General features: G+C 36.0%; 1 long non-coding RNA gene across 2 annotated transcripts; it reads left to right on the top strand.

Annotated features, from left to right (window-relative positions):
- Positions 1 to 4483: 4483 nt before the first annotated feature.
- Positions 4484 to 7039, top strand: LOC113362758. Of its 2 annotated transcripts, XR_003365814.1 has the most exons (6): positions 4484 to 4873; positions 5221 to 5287; positions 5532 to 5607; positions 5888 to 6044; positions 6239 to 6599; positions 6728 to 7039. It is a non-coding gene; the product is annotated as an uncharacterized LOC113362758 (long non-coding RNA). The 2 variants fall into 2 exon arrangements; XR_003365813.1 differs by having other exon boundaries at positions 5888 to 6599.
- The last annotated feature ends 536 nt before the right edge of the window (positions 7040 to 7575 follow it).

Here is a 7575-nt window from a genome sequence, read left to right on the forward strand (position 1 = left end):
TTGGAATGCATGTAATGAGTCTGAAATGCTATATATACCCAACTGTAATGCATCTTATCACAAACATTAATGTCTCTAATCATTAATTGATAATATTTGGTGTTGCAAATCATATATATTCAGCTAAATTTAATAATACAAACAAGCACAACCGAGTTTACCTCCAAAAGGTGCGGTGGAGCCTCTATTCATTTCCATATAAATTCCTAGGAAATCAATTCTTGGGTAGGAGGTTGTCGGCACATCCCTTCACCAAAATTAACAAAAAATGGAATCAAATGTCTTTCTTACATAATCAATAGGTGTACAATTATGTAAACATTAACGATCAAAAGTTTACTATTATGTACACATTAACAATCAACACGTGTACAACTACGTACACATTAAGATCAGAATGGGAAGAGCACGTTAAACTATGCATCAAGAAGTCAAGAAGCTATACTAATTACATGCCCATATTTTCAGAATATTTCTAACCCGATTAAACTAAAATAAGATGAGAAATTATATTCACTAATGCTCTTGAGGTAATTAGATAAAGCTTATGGTTTAAGAGAAATTGTTCTTTTATTTGTTAACTCGTAGAAAGGGTAGATTAACGGGTTCTCTTTTTAATTAAAAGAAGTCACAGAGAGTATTCAAAATTAAGCTTACTTGTCCATCTTGCATCCATTTTTCGACATCAATACACCCTTTTTTTTTGTCAAACCGGCCTCCGCCAAGTCTCCATTTATGTCTCTGTTGGTTCTCCTATATATGTATCATGCTGCGATTTCTAATTGGACCGTACAAGAAACTGTCCAAGTCCAATTCAATCACTGCCGCCGAATTCTAAATCCAAAGTCTCTCTGAAGTTGGCCGCAACACCAGCCTACTCAGTTCGTCCAAATCCTAACTCCACCGACTACAACCATCATCCAACACCATTTCAGATCAAACCGATTCATCACTTACGTTTCTGACTTCCCTGACATTGACAACACCTTTTCCCACTACTTACAACCAATTCATCCAATTAACCTTGCAATATATTCAAACCAACATACAGTCCAACATACAGATCAACTCAAATCAGCCAACACATTTCACCGATTCTTCCTTGAAGTCTCCATTTGCATCTGTTGTTGATGCATAACCAAATGAATCCCCAGACTCCATCGTAATTGCTGTTAAACCATCACCAAACTTCAAGACTTCATAATCTAAATTCACCTCCAGTGCTTGTACTGGATAGGCTTCTTTTCCTTCTATTGATACCAGCAAGACGACACCATAACCATCAACCACTGGTCATACCATCACAAATGAACTATGGTGGAGATTTTTCCACGTCGTCCACTAATTTCCTTAACCCAACAACACTTTTAAAATGTGCCCGAGTGGAAAGAAAGCAATTTGTTTCGCTTTATCAGTTTTTTTGTTTGTGAGTGGTGGTGCTTGTTTTCATGTGTTAGAGTAAAGTCCAAAACTTCTTAACACCCAATTGATTTGTGCCTTGCAAACTTGTTCCCACTTGGATAAGAATTTAGGGATGTTATACTTTCTGCACGGATGCCAATATCGTCAAGAAATAAAGAAGACCCATTTCATTTCTCAAGTACTTTGACCTCAGTCGGAGGTGATATGTTGATCGGATGCCTGTGCTCCCAGTAATTTGGTTCAATTAACCAAATGTACTTATAAGGTCTGGTTTAAGGTGTATAACCTACATAAGCACAAATATAAGAAAATTATTACAAATATAGAAACTAACAAATAAAAATTGAGAGATAAAAATGTAGTACATATTAAGTGTCCATCATGCTTGCCTTAACCTCTCAAATTGAGGAGTATTAATGGCAACTTTTTAAAGCAACAGCTGTGCCAAGAGATTGTCGTTCGTGTGACGCACTAAAGCTTTCACTATAATATAAGTTTAACAAACAAAAATGAATGTATATAGCAATTAAGAAGAATCTGCAAACGACGGATAAGTTCTTTCATTAGCCTAGCCAAATCAACGAAGTTTAATAATTACTCAGTCCAACATTTTTCTAGAGATTGCAAGGCAAACTAAAATATTAAAATCAAGTATGTTGCACTAGACTTCTGACGAACTCACATATACAGTATGTGTAGACTCAGTAAGTAGTTAATATCATATTTGTAATCAACACAAAAAGATAGATCGAAATTCAATTAGGAACCCTAAAAAAATTTAAATTTTTTTTGATAATTTTTGACTCAAAATTATAACAATCATCCCAAGATTATAGATCGAAACATTGATTGTGAATCAGAAAATAAATTTGATATGAAATCAAAGCTTTGAGTTCTCAAAATCTCAACAAAAAAAAGTTCAGAAACTTTTCAAAATCTCAAAATGATTATGAATTTACAATACCTATACCTCCAATGGTTTCCGGTGGCTCCGTCAATGAACTCCACCTTCTTCTATACCTCCAATGGTTTCCGGTGGCTCCGTCAATAAATTCCACCTTCTTCTTCAACAGATCTTAAGAGAGGAAGAGAAACAAATTTGCCGGAGACGAGAAGCGGGGAGATGAAGATATATCTCGATTTGAGAACTGAAATAATGGAACTAAAGTAGATCAGGAAACTAATACTGTTAGTGGGTAGTTTTGTCATCATAAAAGTTTATTTTGGATTAAATCGTTTGAAAAAGGATTAACCCGTTTATAATTCTGTAAATTAGAATTATCTAGTACTAGGCTTAAGAGGGTAGGACTGAAACATCCAAAGCTCAACACAAATGGGATTAAATGTTAATCCCTACTATTTCTGATACGCTACGGGTGATAGTAGTTGTTGTAAAACATTCAGGTTGACTTCATTAATTGAACACACAAAAGAAGAAGATTACATGACTTTTTAATGACAACAGATATGCAGATAACGGTAAATTTAGAGACCGTTAACAACTATTAATGACTCACCAGAAAAAGAAAAGAACCAATTAAAAGAGGACACTGGGACTCTATCAGTTACAGTGATTAGTAGAGAAGCTTAGCTAAGACAGTTGGCAGTAAATGAGTTGTGCACAAACTCTTATTTCTATCACCCTCACAAAAGACTTTAACACCTTAGTAAAACACTAGGGTGGCCAAAATCGGAGTGCAAAAACTCCGTTCAATTGGAGTGCAAAAACTCCGTTTAGATGTTGGGATCCATTAAAACTCCATATTAAACAAAATTGATATAAAAACCCCAAAATTTTAAAATTTGATACAAAAATCCCAAAACAAAATTGGTTTCATCAAATTCTATGATGAAACCAAACATGGTTTCTACTTATTTTTGCCTATTTTTTATCATGAAACCAGAGATTGATGAAACAATAAATTTACGATGAAACCAAGTGTTGGTAGTACTGTTTCTGGCTAGTGGTGGTGTTGGTTGGTGGTGGTGCTTTTTATGGTGATGGTAGTGCTAGTATTTGTTGGTGGATGTGGTGTTGGTTGCTAGTAGTGGTAGTTAGTAGTGGCAAAAACACCTTTGAGGTTTTTGTATTACTTTTGTTTTTGCTGGGTTTTTTGTGGGTGGATAATGACATCTTTGGGGTTATAACTCGCGGCACGTTAGCACCTTGAGTCTGCGCCTCAGAAAGTCGAACCTTGGAGCAGCTAAGCCTTTGGTAAATACATGTGCAACTCGAGCATCAGTGGAAATGTACTGTACCTGCAAAGATTTGTTGTGAACAAGCTCTCTGAAAAAATGAAAGTCAATATCCAAGTGTTTCATCCTGCTATGAAACACAATATTGGAAGTTAAGGCTATTTTCTATTGTCACACAGAATAAGAGAAGGATCAGAAACAAAGATGTGTAAGTCCCTTAGTAATTGACATAGCCACACAAGCTCAGCTGCTGCAGAGGCCAGAGCTCTATACTCAGCTTTTGTGCTTGATCTGGCAATTATAGCTTGTTTCTTAGTTGACCAAGACACATGATTACCCTCAAAGAACACACAATAACCACTAGTAGATCTTTTAGTAGAGGGATCACCAGCCCACTCTGCATCAATATAACCCCGAAGTGCTGTAAAACCCTATTGAAAATGGATACCATGACCCAGAGTTCCTTTAATGTATCTAAGAATCTTTTGGCAGCTTGCAAGTGAGTGGTGGTAGGTGAGTGCATAAATTGACACACTCAAAACAAAACAGTAAAAATCTTGCCTTTAGTACATGATCCAAACATTAAACACACACTTGATTAAGATTAGGCTAATCCGGTTTTATTAAACTAAACATGATTTGTTGCTAAACCATTAAAATGGTAATTAGGCCCACCGAACGGAGCGAGGGAGGACTCTATATATGGTGACTTTGTGTCAATGTGGGACATGACATTTTTTTCAATTTTGACACAAAAAGATTGGAAATGCTCCTGCCCGAAAAACCAAAAATACCCCTCTTATAGCTGGCATTCTTGTCAAAGTGACATAGAAGTTGCGGGATCGAATCCCGGCCACTTCCAAATTTTTTTTTTCCCCTTCTTCTTCCTTCTCCATCGATTTCTTTCACCGTTCATCATCTCTCAACTGCTCCCATCTTCTTCTCAGAAGTTTCTGTCCACCACCATCACCATCCACAGCGGTGCCAGATTCTCCACCATCATCATCATCACGTCCATCTTTTTTACTATCATCAGAAGATTTAGGTTAATTATTAGGTGTTCCTTCAATTTCAGTACCCTAATTTCTTCGTTCATTGATGTGATTTTTCCTTCAATTTCAGTGTTGTTGAACTAATTTGTTCACCAAACATCGAAATTGAAGAAGAAATCGACGGAATTTGGGGAAATTAAAATTATTGCACCCCTCCTAATTTCAATATCGGTTTTAACTTCAATTGTTATTGTTACATCTTGGTGAGTTTCAGATTTTTTATGGTTTTGATTGTTTTTGTTTTTGTTTTAGTTGCTTCCGATTGTTCATTCAGTATCAAGTTTGTGTGTGAGTTCCAGATTTTTTATGATTTTGATATTTTTAGTTGAATTCTGGATATGACTTGAAGAGTTTATTTTGGGTATGAGTTGAAAATTTCAATTGGAACTTAAAATATCAAATCCTCTAATTTTCAGTTAGGGGTCAACTGTTCAATTTGTTTTATACTTCTAACTATTTGTTGAAATGTCTGATAGAAAATAATGTACAATTTTGCTTTGGTTCTTAAAGAAGCCATGTGTTTGTATAAAAACTAATGTCTGGCTTTCAGTTGTGTATCATAGGTATTGAACCGAGAGTCTACGGTAATGGAGTTTACACAGGGTTGAGGAGTTCAGGTGAGGGTTACATTACATTCTTATTGAATTTTTTCAATGATGGTTGCAAATTATTATTGATAAAAAATTAAAGTGAAATGGGCTTTTTCTGTATATAAATTTGGTTGTTCTATTCATTTTCTTTTAAGAAGTAGTGGGCAATTTTGAATTAAGTGTTGGAATTTCAGACATGGGATTCCGATTAAGTTTTTTCATTTGTTTTACTTTCCAATCAGTTTCTTACTGTCTCAAAATGACTGACTAGGAAATTGGCGAGATCATGTCGAGATGGAAAAGCACTTGCATGGCAGGTGACAATTACAAAACTCTGACCATAGCAGGTAAATTTGTGAGTTATAGAGGTGCAAATGCACACAATACAATGCATATAGGCTTTTGAGTTTGCGGGTATGAAAGATGAGATTTTTTTTTGTTCAATAATATGAAGAATTCTTATAAATAGTGAAAGAGAATTACAGAAAAATGAGATGTCTGTATGAAAAATGAGATGCCTGGATGAAAAACTTGTCAGTTATTGCGAGGACCAAGCTGGAGAAGTATATATTGCGTCCCTGTCTGTTTCTCTCGTGTCTAATGTAACTTTTTTGGGTCAAAATACAGCTGTGGTGAGGACGAGCATCCATTAAATGAGTTACTCATCTTGCAGCTCGGATCCGAGCACCCCAACGGCCGTTACAACATTTCTTTATGTAAGATTTTTGGTAGTCATTGGAACCATGAGAAAAGAAGGTTTCCACAAGGAGCAGAGACTGAATTGGTATGCTATGCTGTTAATGAAACTAGATTTATTCTGAATTCTCCAGAAAACTTCTATATGAATAAAGGAGAGCAACATAAGAGAGCTAGTGAAACAAAACCAGAGCAAGCTGTGTTGCGCGACTCAGGTTCGTTCTCTTGATTATTTAACATTACATAAAACTGATTTTGCAACCTTTCCTAAATATTCTTCAGATGCTGTACACGCAAAGAAACGGAAAACAAGTGATTCTAAGCCATGCGAAGTGGAATCCGAACAAGAAGAACACTCCCTTTCATTGTCGCAGCATTCATCTCCTTCCCAATCTGACCAAGTGCAGACACCGATTAAAGCAACACCTCGTCCATTATGTTTGTTGAAGCAATGTTTTCAGAATCCAAATGTAAACAATGTCGTAGAGACTCAACCCCATCAGATTAATAGCATTCAAAGAAGCCCACGAGATTTTTCATTTTGTATCTGGAGAAAATCCTTGACACCCCCCAAAGCAAGAACAGTTTCCACATACGAACATAGGATCGCAAACCAATTGAAGCTATGCCAGTGCATTCCTTGGTAAAATTTCATTTTTCCGTACATTTATCAAGTTCGCTTTATTATCGCTTTAGTCCTTTTTAATTGAATCATCCTTTATTTGTGTGTGTAAACTTTATTGAACCATACACATCTGTTTTATGTTATAGATTGGAGCTGATGTTCGAGGTAAAGTGGATGGAGCGGTAAAGTGGATGGAGCGTTCGATTAGGGATTCCTAATGACTAAAAATGTTAATGGCAAGATCCTTAGAGGAATCTTATTTGCTCCTGCAAGTATTATCAATAATTCAAAGGTTTCCTTGCGTAATGTATTAAAAACATTAATTAACGATTGTGGCCTAATTGTGTTTAGGGAAACGGGTTTGTACCAAGGGGTCGTTCTTCCTGACTTCCTCCGAGTTCACCAGCTTTAGGTAATTTAGTTTTGCGTCAATTTTTTCGGTCCGCCATCCCACCGTGGCAACGGTCATCTAATATCTCCCACTTGGTTCAACAACAAAGCATTTAGTTTCTTTTAATTTACTTTTTTTTAGCAAAAGACCTTTCGGATTAGTAACAAAAACGACTGGAGGCAGCCACCCATTTTAGAAAACAGAAAATCTCAATCAATGTGTAAGATATCATGTATAACTGAATTCTTAGATCAAATGGAACGCTATTGCCGGACCATAAAGACACAAACACCATTTATAAGATGCAGTAGCCATTTCTATGATCACAACACTAAAAAGACGAGGGTACCCAAATATACCTCAATCTAAAACTTTTTCCACCTATAAGTCCTTTCTCCGAAAGTGATTGTCTATGGACAGAGTCGAGACAATACAACTGATCGGTTTACACTTCGTGTGATCGTCTATGGATACAAGATCGAGACAATACAACAACAAGATAACTTGCATGACTATGGATACAAGATCGAGATAATGCAACAACGAAGTATGTTTACTTGATAATACGTTCGGACTTAACCAAACACAATAGGATTGCTATCA

This window comes from Papaver somniferum, chromosome 4, assembly GCF_003573695.1.
Source record: "Papaver somniferum cultivar HN1 chromosome 4, ASM357369v1, whole genome shotgun sequence".
NCBI classification, from domain to species: domain Eukaryota; kingdom Viridiplantae; phylum Streptophyta; class Magnoliopsida; order Ranunculales; family Papaveraceae; genus Papaver; species Papaver somniferum.